The sequence below is a fragment of the Podarcis raffonei genome, chromosome 9, assembly GCF_027172205.1.
Source record: "Podarcis raffonei isolate rPodRaf1 chromosome 9, rPodRaf1.pri, whole genome shotgun sequence".
NCBI lineage: Eukaryota > Metazoa > Chordata > Lepidosauria > Squamata > Lacertidae > Podarcis > Podarcis raffonei.
The window spans coordinates 142526-162185 of record NC_070610.1 but is presented as its reverse complement, the minus strand read 5'-3'; positions in this window follow the sequence as shown (position 1 = coordinate 162185).

Sequence of the window (19660 nt, the reverse complement as noted above, 5' to 3'; positions counted from 1 at the left end):
GAATGGACTCATCCCCGTGGACACATGTTCCGCGTTATTGTAGGCAAATTCGGCCAGCGCTAGTTTGTCCACCCAATCGTTCTCCCTTTCGTTGACGTAGCAGCGTAGATACTGTTGAAGTATGCTATTAGCTCTTTCTGCTTGTTCGTTGGTCTCTGGGTGCCTGGCCGTCGAAAAACTCACTTCAACTTCCAGCAGACTCATAAGCTTCCTCCAAAATCTGGAAGTAAATTGGCGGCCTCTGTCGGATAAAATCCTCAAGGGGGCGCCATGCAACCTGAAGACGTGATCCACGAACAGCCTAGCTGTTTCCTCTGCGGTCAATGCATGCGAGCAAGCAATAAAATGGCACATTTTGGTCATCAAGTCAACTACTACCATAATTGCTGTCTTCCCCCTGGACTTGGGTAAATCAGTCATAAAATCAATTGAAACCCCTTCCCATGGTCTTTCTGGTGTGGGCAAGGGTTCCAGTAACCCCGCGGGTGCTGCCCTCTCCGCTTTAGCTCGCTGGCAGCACTCGCACCCCCGTACGTATTCCCGCACATCCTCCCTTACCCTTGGCCACCAGAACTGCCTGGTGACCAGCAACATGGTTTTGTGTTGACCGAAATGTCCCGCCGTGGGGTTGTCATGCAGTTGTTTGAGTATTCTTCTCCTCAAGTCTCCTTCCGGTATGTACAACGCACCCTTGTAGTACAAAGCCCCCTCCTTAACCTCAAAACCCCCCTGATTTTCGGCATCTCGAATCTCCCTGATTTTGTTTTGGGCGTACTGGTCATCCCTCGTTAAACCGGCTAGTTCTTGTTTCCCTACCAACACTGCCCCACACACCCACCGGTCCTCGGGGATGACATGACGTACTTCCGGTACTTCCTCTCCTTCCCAGTACTCCGGTTTCCGAGAGAGAGCGTCTGCTCTGACGTTTTCCCTCCCCGGCACGTACCTAATTTCAAAACAAAACTTGGAAAACTCCTGTGCCCACCTCACCTGTCTTTGGTTCAGGACTCGCGCAGTCCTCCAATATTCCAGGTTCTTATGATCCGTGCACACCTGTATTTTGTGCTGTGCACCTATTAGAAAATGTCTCCAGCGGCGAAAGGCCTCATGAATGGCCAGCAGTTCCTTGTCGTACACCGTGTAGTTTTGTTCTGACTTGTTCAGCTTCCTTGAAAAAAAGGCGCACGGCTGCCACTCTCCCCGCCTTCCCTGCTGGAGCAAAACCGCTCCCACCGCTCTGTCTGAAGCGTCTGTCTCCAGCCTCATCGGTTTCTGCAGATCCACGTGTAAGAGTTGCTCTTCCGAAGCGAACGCCCTCTTTAGCTTTTCGAAGGATTGCTGAGCCTCTTCCGTCCACTCAAACTTCTTCTTGCTGCTGAGGCAATCAGTTATGGGTGCTGTTAAGTGGGCGAAGTTCCTGATGAACTTCCTATAGAAGTTGCCAAACCCCAGGAACCTCTGCACGTCCTTCCGGTTCTTGGGGGTCCTCCATTCTAGCACCGCTTGCACCTTGCCTGGGTCCATGGCTAAGCCTTTGTCAGACAACCTGTAACCCAGGAACTCCACCTCTCGGGCATGGAACTGGCATTTCTCTAATTTGACCCACAGCTGGTGCTCCTGCAGCTTTTTCAGGACTTCCCTGACGTCCTTTATGTGCTGCTCTTCGTTCTCCGAGAAGATTAGCACGTCGTCCAAGAAAGCTACGCAATTCTTGTACAGTAGGGACCCCAGCACGTGGTGCATGAAGGCTTGAAATGTGCTTGAGCCTGATTGTAATCCGAAGGGCATAACTAAGTACTCAAAGGCCCCCAGAGGGGTGAACATGGTGGTTTTCCATTCATCCCCCTCCCTCATCCTTATCAAATTGTATGCCCCCCGAAGGTCCAACTTGGTAAAGACCTTCCCTTTCCTTACTCTGGCCAAAATGTCGTCAATTCTGGGCATTGGAAATGTCACTGGTTCCGACACCCGGTTCAACTGCCGAAAGTCTACGACCAGCCTGGGCTCTTTAGAGTTCTTCTTGTCCACAAAGAACACTGGACTGCCCCCCACCGCCCTTGATTCCTGTATGAAACCCCTCTTCAGGTTCTTGTCAATAAAGTTCCGCAACTCCTGCATTTCCCTGTCCGACATGGCATACAGCTTACCCACAGGCAGCTGAGCTCCAGGGAGTAGGTTGATTTGACAGTCAAAGGGCCTGTGAGGGGGTAGTTTATCAGCCTCCTTCTCACTGAAGACTTCTTCCAGATCTGCGTAATGAACTGGTATTCTACCCTTCTCTCCTACCGCCATCCCTGCCACCCTTGCTACTGCCATCCTTTGGGTCTCTCCCCCCTGGCAGTGCTCCACACAGTAAGCAGATCCAAAGGTGACGGTTCGCTGGTGCCATCCCACCACTGGGTCGTGCAGTGCCAGCCAACTCATTCCCAGTATGATTGGTGGTCCTGCTAGGGTGGCTACATGAAAGGCAATTGTCTCACTGTGTCTGGCAACCCTCATTTTCATGGGGGGGGGTCTGGTGGGTCACTTCCCCCCCCAGAAGTTCTCTACCATCAATAGTAGTTACTTGCAGGGGGTGTTCTAGAGGCACTACTTGGAGCTGGTGCTCTAGTGCAAAATCCCTGCTAAAAAAGTTACAAGAGCTGCCAGAGTCCAGCAACGCCTTCACCTTCATAGGATGTCCGTTAGGGAGTTCTAGTATCACCTCTATGGCTATGGCAGCTCGGGGAGGGTCAGGTTTGGGCACCTTTACTGGTTGCTCGCCTGGCTGCTGTGCCCACTCACTGGCAGACAGGCATTCCCGTTTCCCTGCTCTCTATTTCTTTCCTCCTCCCCCTCCACTGCCCCCACCATTCCTTGCCACGCCTTCTTCTGAGGGCAGACTCTGGCAAAATGTCCCGGCTGCTGGCAGAGAAAGCATTTCTTTGTCGTTTTCCCTTCCTTCTTGCGAGCCTCGCTGGAGTTTGAAACCCCACGCGCGCGCGCTCCTCCAATCTCCATTGGTTCCGCAGGCGGCGCTGGTTGCTCAGGCACGTCCGGAATGCGGTTGTCATACCAACGTTCTGCTCTCCCTTCCCGCCTTTCTAGAGCGCGCGCCTCTTGGCGTACTCCCACCGCCAACGCAATCTTGGTCAGCTGGTCCATCGATTCCGGACGGGGCGCGCGGGAGAGTTCATCTTTAACCCAAGGAGATAATCCTTCCTCAAATAGCATTTGCACTGGCGCAGAACTAAGTTCCCACCCAAGTCTATGAATCAGCATCGCAAAGCGTGACCAGTACTCTCTCACTGATTGGTTCCCTTGTTTGCACCCCATCAGTTCTTTGCGCATCACGCTCTGCTCCACATCACTCGAGAACATATGGTCCATGGCGATAAAAAACCTTCTCAAATCCTTCAAGGCAGCATTCTCCGACGCCATCAAGGGTCTGACCCAATCTCTGGCGCGCCCTTCCAGATGCCCCACCACGAAGGCTACCCTCTCTGCATCGTCTACAAAGTCCCCGTGTTGCAGGTCCAGCGCATACTGCACATCTGTCTTAAATGCATTATAGTCTCTGGGATTGCCCCCAAACTTCTGCACTAGTCCCGGTACCTTCCTTGCGATGGGTGTGGGCTTCCCCTGGGCATCCTGAGTGCGCCTTTCGTCCAGCCGCGCTGCTAGTAGGGCGAGTTGCTGCTCCAACTCTCTGTTTCTCTCCTCGAGAGTAGGTCCTCCTCTGCCCCCCTGTTCTCCGGCCCCAGATCCTCCAGTTTGACTCATGATGCTGCCCCTGTTTCTCTGTGCACGAGCAACTCAGAGGACTGACGGATTGCTGTAATGGGAAAAGGTGTTGCTCATGCGTAAAACTCCAAACTGCCTCCACGCAGGTTATATAGCTCAAACTTCCCTGGTTTGACAGCGCCTCGCAAATGCCACAGTCTTAATCACTGCTAGAATCCGTCAGTGGGCGTTTCCTGAACTTCTTCCAACATAAGAATTTCTTGACACCCAGTCTCCGCCTAGCTTCTCTGCGTGGAAGCCTTCTGCGCAGAGTAGGCGTGCCAAGCGGAGGTCCTGCGCTCTCCCCACTGGTCTCACTGGCAGAGTCTCGGAGCCTTCCCTCCGAAGTACTCTCAGCCTCCCCTTTCTTCCTGGTGTCACCTTGGTTTCCTTCCCCAGCGGAAGCTCTCCCTCTCTCCTTGCTGGTTCCCTCCCCTGCATCCTCGGAGCGTCTTCCCTCTCCGTTGATCTCCGATGTCAGTTCCCTGACAGGTTCCATCTACATAAAAAGAAGATGATAAAGCTCTGATTCGGCTTATTTCAAATTGGTGTTTTTGGGGTTAGAATACACATTCACCCAAAAATCGCAGTGACATGTTTGTTATCAGCCCAAATCAAGCATAGGTGTTCTGGTTCCATCTCAATAGGAAGAGGACGAATAAACTTGTTCATAAGTTGTTCATTCACCCAGAAATAGCAAAGCGAAGTGTAAAAAGCCTAAACAAAGCGAAACAGGTTGTTTTGGGTTCCAGCACGCATAGAAAGAAGAATATTGGATTTCGCTTATTTAAAGTCGTGTTCTTTGGTGTTAATGCACATTGACCAAGAAATCGCAAAGGGTGTGTAATTAGACCAAAATAACACAACACCCTCTTTTCGCTTCCATATGCGTAGAAAGATCACGAATGAGCTTTGATTGGGCTTATTTCAATTCGCATGGTGTTTTTTGGGTGTGCACCAGAATCACCCCCATCCAAAGCAAAAAGGTGTTTTGGGTTCCATCTACATAAAAAGAAGATGATAAAGCTCTGATTCGGCTTATTTCAAATTGGTGTTGTCAGCGCTGCCCAAGGTCCCAGCTCACACAAGACCAACGCTGCTCCGTTCTTTAGTATAAAAGTCTTTATCGAAGTTCAGTTTCACTTCCACACGCGCAGCGTGCAACGCTACGTCTGTAACTTTAGACCGCCGAAGCTCCATCTGAATCTCCTCCCCCCTGACACCAGTTTAAGATTCTAGCCTTACTCCACCTCTTCCTCTGTTCCTTCCTTCTCTGGGTCCGCCTGCTAGTCGGGGTCTCACCCTTCCTAGACTCCTCTGATGCTGAGTCCCCTGACTCTTCCCCCTCCCTCCTTCGGGCTTTAGGACCTGGCTCCCAATCCGGGTTTTCTGCTGTCCCGCGCTCCTCCACATTTGAACTTGGCGTGCGCAGCCTCCCACTTTCCTTCTGACCGTTACACTTGTGTCACTGCTCCCTCCTTCGGGGAGGCTAGCTGGACCTGACCTTCCCTCCGTTTCCCCACTTTCCGATGGGGGCGTGGTCATCCCTGACTCATCTTCTCTCCCCGCTGGAGGAGAGGCTGGTCCTGACTCGTGACTCTTCCCCCCCACTGCGCTCTGGTGAGGGAGCTGGTCCTGATCTTCCGCTGCTCCCTTGGGAGTCCCCGCTGGCCCCTTGCTTCTGGTGCGTCCCCCCTGGGACCCCCCTTGACCTTACCATAGGCGCCCCCTTCTGGGAATCTTCTGATTCGCCGGAGAAGCTCATGGAATCTCTCGGGTCACTGTCATATTCCCCTACGCTCCCCTCGGATTCCTCTCCTCCGCTCTCTATTTGCTCTCTCCCCTGTGCCTCTGACCCCCTGTGCTCCTGAGCCTCTGACAGGTGTTTTTGGGGTTAGAATACACATTCACCCAAAAAGCGCAGTGACATGTTTGTTATCAGCCCAAATCAAGCATAGGTGTATTGGTTCCATCTCAATAGGAAGAGGACAAATAATCTTGGATTGTTCTTTAGGTTGTTCAATCACCCACAAATAGCAAAGCGAAGTGTAATAAGCCTAAACAAAGCGAAACAGGTTGTTTTCGGTTCCAGCACGCATAGAAAGAAGAATCTTGGATTTCGCTTATTTCAAGTTGTGTTCTTTGGTGTTAATGCACATTGACCAAGAAATCGCAAAGGGTGTGTAATTAGACCAAAATAACACAACACCCTCTTTCCGCTTCCATATGCGTAGAAAGACCACGAATGAGCCTTGATTGGGCTTATTTCAATTCGAATGGTGTTTTTTGGGTGTGCACCAGAATCACCCCCATCCAAAGCAAAAAGTTGTTTTGGGTTCCATCTACATAAAAAGAAGATGATAAAGCTCTGATTCGGCTTATTTCAAATTGGTGTTTTAGGGGTTAGAATACACATTCACCCAAAAATCGCAGTGACATGTTTGTTATCAGCCCAAATCAAGCATAGGTGTTTTGGTTCCATCTCAATAGGAAGAGGACGAATAAGCTTGGATTGTTCTTTAGGTTGTTCTTTCACCCACAAATAGCAAAGCGAAGTGTAATAAGCCTAAACAAAGCCGAATAGGTTCTTGTGGGTTCCATCTACATAGAAAGAAGAATCTTGGATTTCGCTTATTAAAGTCGTGTTCTTTGGTGTTAATCCCAGAAATCGCTAATGGTGTGTAATTAGACGAAAATAACACAACACCGTCTTTTCGCTTCCATATGCGTAGAACGAAGATGGTTACGCTTTAATTGGGCTTTTTAAAATTCGCATGGTGTTTTTTGAGTGTTCACCAGAATCACAAGCAACCAAAGCAAAAAGGTGTTTTGGGTTCCATCTAAATAAAAAGAAGATGATAAGCTGTGACTGGGCTAATTTCAAATTGGTGTTTTGGGGGTTAGAATACACATTCACCCAAAAATCGCAGTGACATGTTTCTTATCAGCCCAAATCAAGCATATGTGTTTTGGTTCCATCTCAATAGGAAGAGGCCGAATAAGCTAGGATTGTAATTTCGGTGTTTATTCACCCACAAATAGCAAAGCGAAGTGTAATAAGCCTAAATGAAGCGAAACAGGGTTTTTTGGGTTCCAGCTACATAGAAAGAAGAATCTTGGATTTCGCTTATTTCAAGTCGTGTTCTTTGGTGTTAATGCACATTGACCAAGAAATCGCAGTGTGTGTAATGAGAGCAAAATAACACAAAACCGTCTTTTCGCTTGCATATGCGTAGAAATACGACGAATGAGCTTTGATTGGGCTTATTTCAATTCGCATGTTGTTTTTTGGGTGTACAGCAGAATCACCCCCAAGCAAAGCAAAAAGTTATTTCGGGCTCCATCTATATAAAAAGATGACAAAGCTCTGATTGGGCTTATTTCAAATTGGTGTTTTTAGGGTTAGAATACACATTCACCCAAAAATCTCAGTGACATGTTTGTTATCAGCCCAAATCAAGCATATGTGTTTTGGTTCCATCTCAATAGTAAGAGGACGAATAAGCTTGGATTGTTCTTTCGGTTTTCATTCACCCACAAATAGCACAGCGAAGTGTAATAAGCCTAAACAAAACCAAACAGGTTGTTTTGGGTTCCATCTACATAGAAAGAAGAATCTTGGATTTCGCTTATTTCAAGTGGTGTTCTTTGGTGTTAATGCACATTGACCAAGAAATCGCAGAGTGTGTGTAATGAAACCAAAATCACAACACCGTCTTTTCGCTTCCATATGCGTAGAAACACGACGAATGAGCTTTGATTGGGCTTATTTCAATTCGCATGGTGTTCTTTGGGTGTGCACCAGAATCACCCGCAACCAAAGCGAAAAGGTGTTTTGGGTTCCATCTACATAAAAAGAAGATGATAAAGCTCTGATTGGGCTTATTTTAAATTGGTGTTTTAGGGGTTAGAATGCACATTCACCCAAAAATCGAAGAGTGACATGTTTGTTATCAGCCCAAATCAAGCATAGGTCTTTTGGTTCCATCTCACTAGAAAGAGGACGAATAAGCTTGGATTGATCTTTCGGTGTTCATATCAAATAGCAAAGCGAAGTGTAATAAGCCTAAACAAAGCGAAACAGGTTGTTTTGGGTTCCAGCTACATAGAAAGAAGAATCTTGGATTTCGCTTATTTCAGGTCGTGTTCTTTGGTGTTAATACACATTGACCCAGAAATCGCAAAGTGTGTGTAATGAGACCAAAATAACACAACACCGTCTTTTCGCTTCCATAGAATCATAGAATCATAGAGTTGGAAGAGACCACAAGGGCCATCGAGTCCAACCCTCTGCCAAGCAGGAAACACCACCAGAGCACTCCTGACATATGGTTGTCCAGCCTCTGCTTAAAGACCTCCATAGAAGGAGACTCCACCACACTCCTTGGCAGCAAATTCCACTGTCGAAGAGCTCTTACTGTCAGGAAGTTCTTCCTAATGTTTAGGTGGAATCTTCTTTCTTGTAGTTTGGATCCACTGCTCCGTGTCCGCTTCTCTGGAGCAGCAGAAAACAAACTTTGTCCCTCCTCTATGTGACATCCTTTTATATATTTGAACATGGCTATCATATCACCCCTTAACCTCCTCTTCTCCAAGCTAAACATGCCCAGCTCCCTTAGCCGTTCCTCATAATGCATCGTTTCCAGGCCTTTGACCATTTTGGTTGCTCTCCTCTGGACATGTTCCAGTTTGTCAGTGTCCTTCTTGAACTGTGGTGCCCAGAACTGGACACAGTACTCCAGGTGAGGCCTGACCAGAGCAGAATACAGTGGCACTATTACTTCCCTTGATCTAGATGCTATACTCCTATTGATGCAGCCCAGAATTACATTGGCTTTTTTAGCTGCCACGTCACACTGTTGGCTCATGTCAAGTTTGTGGTCAACCAAGACTCCTAGATCCTTTTCACATGTACTGCTCTCAAGCCAGGTGTCACCCATCTTGTATTTGTGCCTCTCATTTTTTTTGCCCAAGTGCAATACTTTACATTTCTCCCTGTTAAAATTCATCTTGTTTGTTTTGGCCCAGTTCTCTAATCTGTCAAGGTCATTTTGAAGTGTAATGCTGTCCTCTGGGGTGGTAGCCACCCCTCTCAGTTTGGTGTCATCTGCAAATTTGATCAGGATGCCCTTGAGTCCATCATCCAAGTCGTTGATAAAGATGTTGAATAAGACCGGGCCCAAGACAGAACCCTGTGGCACCCCACTAGTCACTCTTCTCCAGGATGAAGAGGAACCATTGATGAGCACCCTTTGGGTTCGGTCAGTCAGCCAGTTACAAATCCACTGAGTGGTGGCATAGTCAAGACCGCATTTTACCAGCTTCTTTACAAGAATATCATGGGGCACCTTGTCAAATGCCTTGCTGAGATCAAGGTAGACTACATCCACTGTGTTCCCTTCATCTACCAGGCTTGTAATTCTGTCAAAAAACGAGATCAGGTTAGTCTGACATGACTTATTTTTCAGAAATCCATGCTGACTATTGGTGATCACAGCATTCCTTTCTAGGTGCTCACAGACTGTTTGCTTAATGATCTGCTCCAGAATCTTCCCTGGTATTGATGTCAGACTGACTGGGCGGTAATTATTTGGGTCCTCTCTTTTCCCCTTTTTGAAAATAGGGACAACATTTGCCCTCCGCCGGTGTGCCAGGACTTCGCCTGTTCTCCAGGAATTCTCAAAGATGACTGCCAGTGGTTCTGAGATCACATCTGCCAGTTCTTTTAATACTCTTGGATGCAGTTCATCTGGCCCTGGAGACTTGAATACATCTAAACTAGCCAAGTATTCTTGTACTTAGTTATTCTGGGCTGTGTTTCCTCTGCTGAATCATTTGCTCCAAATTCTTCAGGTCGGGCATTGTTTTCTTTATCGGATAAGACTGAGGCAAAGAAGGCATTGAGGAGTTCAGCCCTTTCTGTGTCCCCTGGAACACACTCACCTCACAGAGTGTTTGTTGTGGGGGAGGAAGGGAAAGGAGAATGTTAGCCGCTTTGAGACTCCTTAAAGGGAGTGAAAGGCGGGATATCAAATCCAAACTCTTCTTCTTCTTCTTCTTGAAGTAAAAGCATAGTTACTGAATGTTGATGTTGAAGCAGATTTGAGAGCAAAAGTAGGAAATATAGAACAGGAAGTGGGATTGTTTGGGACATTACATTTAGGTTTAGTATGTTTTTAACATTTTGTTGGGAGCTGCCCAAAGTGGCTGGGGCAACCCAGCCCGATGGGTAGCATATACCGTATGGGCCCGAATATAAGCTGCACCTGCAAATAATTTGCACCTGCAAATAATTTGCACCTGCAAATAAGCAGCCCTGCTGTCCTGGGCTGCTTCCGGGGGGGCGGAGCCACTCTGCTTTGCTGACAGCCTTCCCCCTTCTCTCAGCTGGCATAGGGGAGGCTTGGGAGCAGTGGGCAGGCTGTGTGCCATTGCCCCGCACTCCTGGGCTGCTCTCTGGGGGGAAGGGGAGCTGCGCCACTTTGCTGGCAGCCTCCCCCCCTTCCCTCCCTTCATTCTGATGGCTCGGGGGAGGCTTGGGAGTAGCGGGTGGGCTGGGCTGCCCCGCTCTCCCGGGCTGCTCCCTGGGGGTGTGGATAGCTGCGCCGCTTTGCTGGCGGCGTAAGGTTGTGAATATAAGCCACATTTTAACTTTTCACGATCGAATTTTTTTTGGGGGGGGAAGTGTGGCTTATATTCAGGCCAATGTGGTAAATAAATTTATTATTATTAAGGTTTAGTAGTTGCTAGAAATGTCATAATTTGTTCATGTACTATATGTTAATAAAATTAAATTTGTCTCCCCCCAACTAAATATTTGTTATTTTTGCCTGCAAATATCACACATTTTATGGTCTTTTAGTATACATAAAACCCATTGCTTATTGGGAGCTCCAAAAAATTGCTTTGCCATAGAGTTACCAAAATTTTCAAAAGTAGGGGGTCTGTGGCTTGGCTTTTGAAAAACAGGGGATCCTCAGTTATTTGCTAATTGAGAACCACTGTGCTACAACCTTTTAAATGTGTCTGTTGGAAGGGGGGTTATTGTTTTGCTGTTTTGTCTTATTTATTTACTTGTTTTTATCCTGTATTTTACTCTGTGAACCACCTTGAGATCTTATGGTAAAGGGCAGTATATAATTCCAATAAATAATAATAAGTCTCTGTTCCAGGACAGTCTATTCTGGTCTAGTGAGAATTTCCTCAACTTGTCCCAAAGTACAAAGTGTGGATAAGCCACCCTCAAGTTCTTTTCCAGTGAGGCAACCAACGTGCACTTGCTGCAGGTGTAGTTTTGCACATTCTCAGACAGGAAGACAAAACATGGCATGGCAAAACATTGCCATGCATGTCTCATGTCCTACATGCACCATGAGAGAGCACTCAGGTTTCCCCCTCAAATTCCTCTGCTAATTGCCCTCATAAATGTCCCCGCTTACAAGTCCTGGTCATGAGAGTTTCACCTGTTGGATTCTTCCAGTAGTGGTTTCAGTCTTTGGTGAATGGTAGTGTGGGGCATCCAGAATTCATTATTTAATGCAATTAAATGGAATATCTCCCCCCCAAAAAAAAAATTAGAAAAGAATATGACCCTCAGGGTCCCTCCCAACTCTACAATTCTATGACTCTTTCCTTCTGTAAATCACCTGAAGTAGTCCCCCACCAATTCTTTACTTCTATCTGTCAACTTGCTTAAAAACCACCAACACTTTCAGCTTAAGCTAGGTCAGCAGCAGGGCCGTCTTAAGTATATCCATCGCCATGGAGCAAAGATCCCTCCGGCGGCACCTCCTCCCCATTTCCCAGAGTTGCCAACATTTTTATGGTGCTGCTGGCAGCTTTGCAGGGCTGGAGGAGGTGGGCAGCGGCTGGAGGGCGGCTCCTCCGGCGGGGAAGAGGTGGAGGCTCTGGGCATGGTGCTGCTTCAGCGAGGCAGGCGAGGGTGGTGAGCTGATGCCAGAAGGTGCCGCGTCCAGCCTTCCTGGCACCCTCCAGAACTTGGCGCCCTGGGGCCCCACGCCACTTGCCTCTGTGGGCAAGACAGAGAAGAGAAGAGAAGCATCCCTCCATTTTAATTATGGCTGGCCTGTTAATAGATACCTTTCCCGCTGATGCAGACAGCTGACATGCACAGCTCGTAAGATAACTGCACCTACTGTTCACGAAAGAGAAGAAGATTATTATGATGATATAGGAGTGAGAAAGGATGGAGAGACTAGAGAGCCAGTTGAGTGCTGGGTAATTGAATGTCAAGGTTGACATGTCTAGTATTTATTTTGGTAGCTGCACGGCTATAATGCTTGGCACTGGCTCTTTGTGACTCATAGAGGCTAGAGGCGAAAGTAAGGGAAAAGAGAAGTTAATAGTTACATTTTTATTGAGGCATTCAAGAAACTACTTAAAAGAAAAAGAACAGAAGCCAGGAAAGGAGTCCAGGGTCAGAGGCAGCATGCCTCTATCTACCAATTACAGTGGTACCTCAGGTTAAGTACTTAATTCGTTCTGGAGGTCCGTACTTAACCTGAAACTGTTCTTAACCTGAAGCACCACTCTAGCTAATGGGGCCTCCCGCTGCCGCCACGCGATTTCTGTTCTCATCCTGAAGCAAAGTTCTTAACCCAAGGTACTATTTCTGGGTTAGCAGAGTCTGTAACGTGGGGAGTTAGCAGAGTTTGGGACGCGGGTGGCGCTGTGGGTAAAACCTCAGCTCCTAGGACTTGCCGATCGCATGGTCGGCGGTTCGAATCCCCGCGGCGGGGTGCGCTCCCGTTGCTCGGTCCCAGCGCCTGCCAACCTAGCAGTTCGAAAGCACCCCCGGGTGCAAGTAGATAAATAGGGACCGCTTACTAGCGGGAAGGTAAACGGCGTTTCCGTGTGCGGCTCTGCCTCGCCAGGGTAGCTTCCTCACGCTGGCCACATGACCCGGAAGTGTCTGCGGACAGCGCTGGCTCCCGGCCTATAGAGTGAGATGAGCGCACAACCCTAGAGTCTGTCAAGACTGGCCCATACGGGCAGGGGTACCTTTACCTTTACCTTTAGAGTCTGTAACCTGAAGCATATGTAACCTGAAGCGTATGTATACAGGTACCACTGTATACCAGTTACTGGGAATAACAAGTAGGGAGATGTGTTGCTGTGCTCACATCCTGCTTTGCAGCTTCCCATAAACTTTTGGCCACTGTGAGAACAGGAAGTTGGGTTGAAAGGGAACCCAGCAGGGCTCTTCATAAGCAGTGAGATGATGATGATGATGACGATGATGATAATTTTATTTATATCCCACCCTCCACGGCCAGAACTGGGCTCAGAGCGGCTAACATCAAAATATATAATACATTAAGACATAAAATTCAGCAATTGGCTGAAATACAGCTTAAAATTGGTTTAAAATCAAAATAACATCAGATGGCCTCCTGCAAATTGTAACTATAACTATAGGGGTTGGGAACCTTAAGTACTCACCAGGCTCAGCTATTTGTATGAGCCTGTAAGCAGAGTTAGAGAGGCCACTTATATGCAGGGTCTTGTAACAGGAGAGGGGTCAGACTGAGGCCCAACCAAAGGCCTAGTGGAACAGCTCCATCTTGCAAGCCCTGTAGAATGATGTCAAGTCTTGTGGAGACTCTCACTTGCGAAAGAGCGTTCCATCAGACTGGGGCCAGGGCTGAAAAGGCCCTGGCTCTGGTCAAGGCCAGCCTTAAGACCCGGGACCTCCAAGATGTTATTGTTTGAAGACTGTAAAATCCTCCGTGGGGCATACGCCAAGGTCCCCCCCAACTCCCTAATTCTAAGATTTAACATCCCTGTTTCTACTCCTGTTCTTAAGCTCTGAGCCTTGTAACCAGGTTGGGTCGATCGCAGTTGTTTGCAGGAGCCTTATCGCTTGCATTGTTTAGAATCCTGTCTCTGCCCCCCTTGATCTTTCCCTGCGTTGCGTTAAGTGGGTGTTTCTTTGTTGTCTGCTGTAGTGCTGCATTTGTCTGTTAGCAGCTTAGTTGTTGGTGAGTGATTTGCGGGCACACGCGCTAAACCCTGTCTGTGGTGCCTACCCCTTTCCCCAAATGATGAGACAAGAGACCAGAGTATGGGTTCAAATGGCCACAACTTTATTGAACTTCAGAAGTGGGAAACTTGGCACAGGCCTTGGCAGGTAACCCTCTCAGCCTGCCTGGCTGAGGATATGCAGGCAGTTGAGGCCCAGTGAGAGGGGACTGCAAAGCACAAACTTACACAGCATGCCCTTCCACCAACCTCGTCCCGGGAGTTTGACCTACATGCCACCGTTCTAGGGCCAGGGACCCCCGGTTTTTGCCCTTTAACGGGCCCTGCAAGCACCGCCGTATGGGGAGGGAGCATGACTGCATCCCCCCCAACTTGATGTTAGACTAAAGGCTACCTTGCCAAGGCCTAAAGCCGCCACTCAAGGCCTTAAGGGGCCTCGCCACCAAGTCCCACAACCGAGGACCAATCAAACCCTGCAATCTATCCAGCTCCAAGGGCTCGTCGCAAGTCATGGGGCCAGAAGTCATTACCCAGTGGGGTCAGGTGCACCCCCCCCAGAATAGGTCAACTCTATCTGCTGTGATGGTGGGATGTGGGATAGAGAACCCACCAATTTGGCGCATGGTGTTGCGCATGGCCCTGTTAATTTTACTCACCACATAATTGAGGCAAGAGGGATTGGAAGCCCCCCTCCAGGTAGGAGATTGGACCAGCCGATGGTCATTGACGGGTACAAGGCATGCAGGCTTTTTAAATCTGCCCTTGCAGCAAAGGCAAGGGCAACGCCTTTTTGCTCCACTAGATCATTCTCCCTCCCCCCTTGGAGGGCCATGGGCCGCTGTGGCACTACGCAGCATGGGCATCAAGCTCCGCCAACGCATGCCCCGCTGAGCCATCCAATAAATGCGTACCTTGGGGTGGATGTTAAGGTTATGGCCACGATTTTGAGACCGTGCATAATCTGCTGCCCAATGGACAATGCTGTGGCCTATAACCCAGATCTTCATGGTAGACGAACCTGTAAGACAATTAAATTGCAAGTGATAAGGAGGAGGAGCAGGGACAAATGTAGCTTTTGTAGGCTGCTGAACGCCAGTGCCCCAGTGTCTTGATGTGTGCCGGGTCCCAACCCTGTATCGCCGCTGAAGTGGCAGCCCTGATACGGAAGGAGTGCCCAGAATATTCCTGGGGACTAACACCACAAGCCGATAGGCTTTGCGTAAAACCGCTGTGAATTGTGATCGCATCAACGGGCGTGTGTTTGAGTGAATTAAGAAAGGGCCCTTGCACTGGGGCCAGACCCTGAAGAAGCGGCATGTGTCATGATATGGGCAGGGGCCCACCTGTTCCATCGGGGACAGCGCGTGCGTGACCCCTTTCCACAATTGGTCAGTTTTTAAGGACCAAATCTTAACATTCAATGTATGCACAGAGAACTTAATGTCGTTGTCTGCCAACCCTGATTGCAGGGGCCCAGCCAAACACTCCCCAATGCACATGGCACCAAAAAGGCTAGGGAGAATGCTGCCTGTCAGGGAACTGCCATCGGAGCTAGAGGTGGAGGGAAGGCTCCAGAGGGATGCCGGAGAGGGTCCCAGTAGGGAGAGAGGCAGCCCATCTGCTGGGGAAGGAAATCAGGGTAACACCAGTGGAGAAGGGGGGCAGATGGGGGAATCGGAGAGGAGGCTCCAAGACTCCTCGCCGGAGACCAGCGGAGAGAGTACGGGTACTCCGCTGCCCACACCCTCCCTGCGCAGAAGACTTCCGCGCAGGGAGAGTAGGAGGAGACTTGGCGTCAAAGAACTTCTTTGCTGGAAGAAGTTCAAGAAACGCCCACTGATGGATTCTGCCAGCGCCTGAGACAGCCACAAAGCTAGAGGCTGTCCAGACAGAAAGGGTTCAACCAGGTAACCTAGCCAGGAGTGGCAGCAACTTACACACGAGCAACCCCTATAACCATTACAGCAATCCGTCAGTCTCTGACGTTGCTTGTGCGCAGCTCCAGAGAGGCAGCACAATAAGCCAAACCAGGGGAGCCGGAGAGACGGAGCAAGCAGCTGGAGTGCAAAGTCTGGTAGAGAGAAATGGAGACTTGGAACAGCATGTAGCTCTCCTGACGGCGCGGCTGGACGAAAGACGGACTCAGGATGCACAGGTCAGACCCACCCCCATCGCAAGGAAGGTACACAAGTTTGGGGGAAAACCCCAGGACTACAATGCGTTCCAAACGGAAATAGAGTACGCTTTGGAACTGCAGCATAATGACTTTGCTGATGATGGGGAGAGGGTAGCCTACATTGTGGGGCATCTGGAGGATGGGGCACGCGAATGGATCAGGCCCCTAATGGCGACGCAAAATGATGCCTTGAAGGACCTTAAGAAATTCTTCCAGGCAATGAATGCGATGTATTCCAGTGAAGTGGAGCAAAGTGTGACTCGGCGAGAACTGAGGGTTTCCAGGCACACGGAGACCATTGCCTTTCACGTAGCCACACTGGCAGGACCCCCAATAATACTGGGGATGAGCTGGCTGGCACTGCATGATCCAGTGGTGGCATGGCATCAGCGGTCAGTCACCTTTGGGTCAGCTTACTGCTTGGAACACTGTCTGGGGGGGAACCCAAGAATGACAGTGGCCAGGGTGGCTGGGCTAGCGGTGGAAACAAAAGGGGAGGTGCCACCCCAATATGCTGACCTGATGGAAGTCTTCAGCGAGAAGGAGGCGGATAGACTACCCCCCCATACGTCAGCGAGAGACAGAACGATTGGGTAGAGAAACTAGCGCTGGCTGAATTTGCGTACAATAACGCTGAACATGTGTCCATGGGAATGAGCCTGTTCATGGCCAATTATGGGTGTCACCCCAGGGCCTTCCCGGGGAGGGGGAGGAAGGATGGAGTGTACCTGCGGCAGAGCAGTTTGTGGAAGAAATGGAGGCCTTGCACCAGCAACTCAAGATGAACTTGGAGCGGGCCAAGGAAGTTTACAAGAGGCAGGCAGACAAGCACCGTCGGGAGGGGGAGGCCATACGGGTGGGAGACCGAGTGTGGTTGTCAACCCAAGGGTGACCCCTAAAGCGAGGGTGCAAGAAGTTGCAGCCAAGGCGGTTGGGACGTTTTGAGATAACACAGCAGGTGAACCCTGTGGCATTCAAGCTCAAGTTGCCTGACAGCATGAAGATACATCCAGTGTCCCTACTCTCACTGTACAGGGAGGGGCGGGAATTTCCGGGGTGGGAGGGAGGAGTCACCACCCACCCGCGGGTAGAGGAGAGGGAACACCACAACCAAGCCACGGAAATACTCGATTCAAGGTGGCGAGGGCGCCAGGTGGAATACTTGGTAGCTTGGGAGGGAGAACCCAGGTCAGAAAACACATGGGTCCCCGCTGAGGCGATCAATGACGGGTATCTAGTGGAAGAATTCCACAGCCTGTTCCCAGATAAACCAAAACCACTAGTGAGATTCTGGGAGGAAGAATTTGGAACCACAGACGACGAAGGGGACTTTGTGGGTTTTCCTGCCTCCGAAGAGGAGGGAGGGGAGGTGTCAGAGGGAGAAGAATCAGACTGGGAGGCCTACCCCGCGGGAAGAGATCGGAGCGGGTGGGAAGCAGGTTTTGAATCCTCAGAGGATGGCGACAGCTCCTTCAGGGGATTCCCTGCATCGTCGGCCGAGGAAAGGGACGAGGTTGGATCAGAAAGTCGGGCCGGGGGTGGAGGGGGTCCCGGGGGGGAGGTGGATGTCAGGGAACTGCCATCGGAGCTAGAGGCGGAGGGAAGGCTCCAGAGGGATGCCAGAGAGGGTCCCAGTAGGGAGAGAGGCAGCCCATCTACTGGGGAAGGAAATCAGGGTAACACCAGTGGAGAAGGGGGGCAGATGGGGGAATCGGAGAGGAGGCTCCAAGACTCCTCGCCGGAGACCAGCGGAGAGAGTACGGGTACTCCGCTGCCCACACCCTCCCTGCGCAGAAGACTTCTGCGCAGGGAGAGTAGGAGGAGACTTGGCGTCAAAGAACTTCTTTGCTGGAAGAAGTTCAAGAAACGCCCACTGACGGATTCTGCCAGCGACTGAGACAGCCACAAAGCTAGAGGCTGTCCAGACAGAAAGGGTTCAACCAGGTAACCTAGCCAGGAGTGGCGGCAACTTACGCACGAGCAACCCCTAGAACCATTACACTGCCCGAAAGAGACATGTTTCAGAATTTGTCCAGCAGATCTCTGGTAGTTTTTTCCAAATTAGATAAAGTATGTCTATGGTGATAGGCTTCCTGCCCTCCTGACGTGGGGGAATAACTTGTCGCCACCCAGCCAGCAACTTCTTGACATGGAAGCTGTCACAGGGGTCTGGCCAATGACGGAATTTACAAAAGAAAGAAATAGCTTTTTTAAAAAAAGTAATATTTATTAAAGTTTTAAAGGTTACAAAAAGAAAAAAGAGAAAATACCAAATTAAGCAAAAACAGTACAACACATCACAATAAGAAAAAAAATGAAAAAGAAAGAAAAAACAGAAAAATAGAAACAATTAAAAAACACAACGAACCTTCCCATAACTTATCTTTCATTTGCTTTTTTCCTTGACCTCCTCACACCTCCCTTTTTTGTATTCTAGTTCAGTTAGCTATTTCAGGAAATCCTTTCCATCTTTCCCAGTTTTTGTCCTATAATTTATCTTAATATAATGTAACTTTACTTTCCCTCTTTTCACCAATTAACAGCCTATTTTTACTTAATCCTTTATAACATTTCTGCTAAAGCCACATAACTTCATTCCAACATCCTTCTAATATTCCTTAATTTTACAATGTTTCTGTAAATAAACTTTAAATTTCTTCCAATCTTCTTCCACCGACTCTTCCCCCTGGTCTCGGATTCTGCCAGTCATTTCTGCCAGTTCCATGTAGTCCATCACCTTCATCTGCCATTCTTCCTGGGTGGGTAGATCTTGTGTCTTCCAGTACTTTGCAATAAGTATTCTTGCTGCTGTTGTAGCATACATAAAGAAAGTTCTATCCTTCTTTGGCACCAATTGGCTGACCATGCCCAGGAGAAAGGCCCAAAAGAAAGAAATAGCTGCCCTGTAAAGCATTAAAGTTTTTATGGCAAGGCCCTTGCGCTTTAGGAGCACCAAGAACTGAAGCACCTCCTCCTCGGATGCGAGCCGTGTTGCAGAGCCACAAAAGCGCCCAAAGGCATCCCAGGCCCTGGAATAAGAATGTCTAGTGGAGGGTGCTATTGCTGCCAATACTCCTGGTTTACTTCTTGCTTCCAATCTCCCACAGATCATCTGGGAAGGTGTCCGGGGACTGGGCTGCTTCTGGTGCCAGCTCGGGGAAACGCTCCATCTGGAAACGAGACAGTGCATCAGCAATGTTATCGATAAGGCCAGGTATGAAGCGGGCAGTGAAAGAAATATTGTGCCGCAGGCACTCCAGCACAAACAGGCGCAGGACCCTTATGACCCTCTGGGACTTTTCTGACTGCCTAGATATAACTCTTACCACCACTTGATTGTTGGACCAGAAACAGACCCTGGAATTCGAGAAGAGGCTTCCCCAGATGCAAATGGTGACTACAATAGGAAAGAACTCCAGAAAGGTTAAATCCCGAGTAATGCCTGCTGCGTGCCAAGAAGATGGCCATGGCTGGGCACACCAACGTCTCCTGAAGAACACACCAAAGCGAAAGCGGCCAGAAACATCAGAATGAACCTGGAACTCCACTCCGGGGTTAAGGGTCTTCTGCCAAAATGAAACCCCATTATAATCCTGTAGGAATGCAAGCCAAACCCTCAGATCGTCCTTTATCTGCTTTGTCACCCTGATGTGATGGTGGGGGGCTACACCCCCAGCCGTGAGCCGTGCCAGATGGGCACAAAAGGCACGGCCTGGTGCC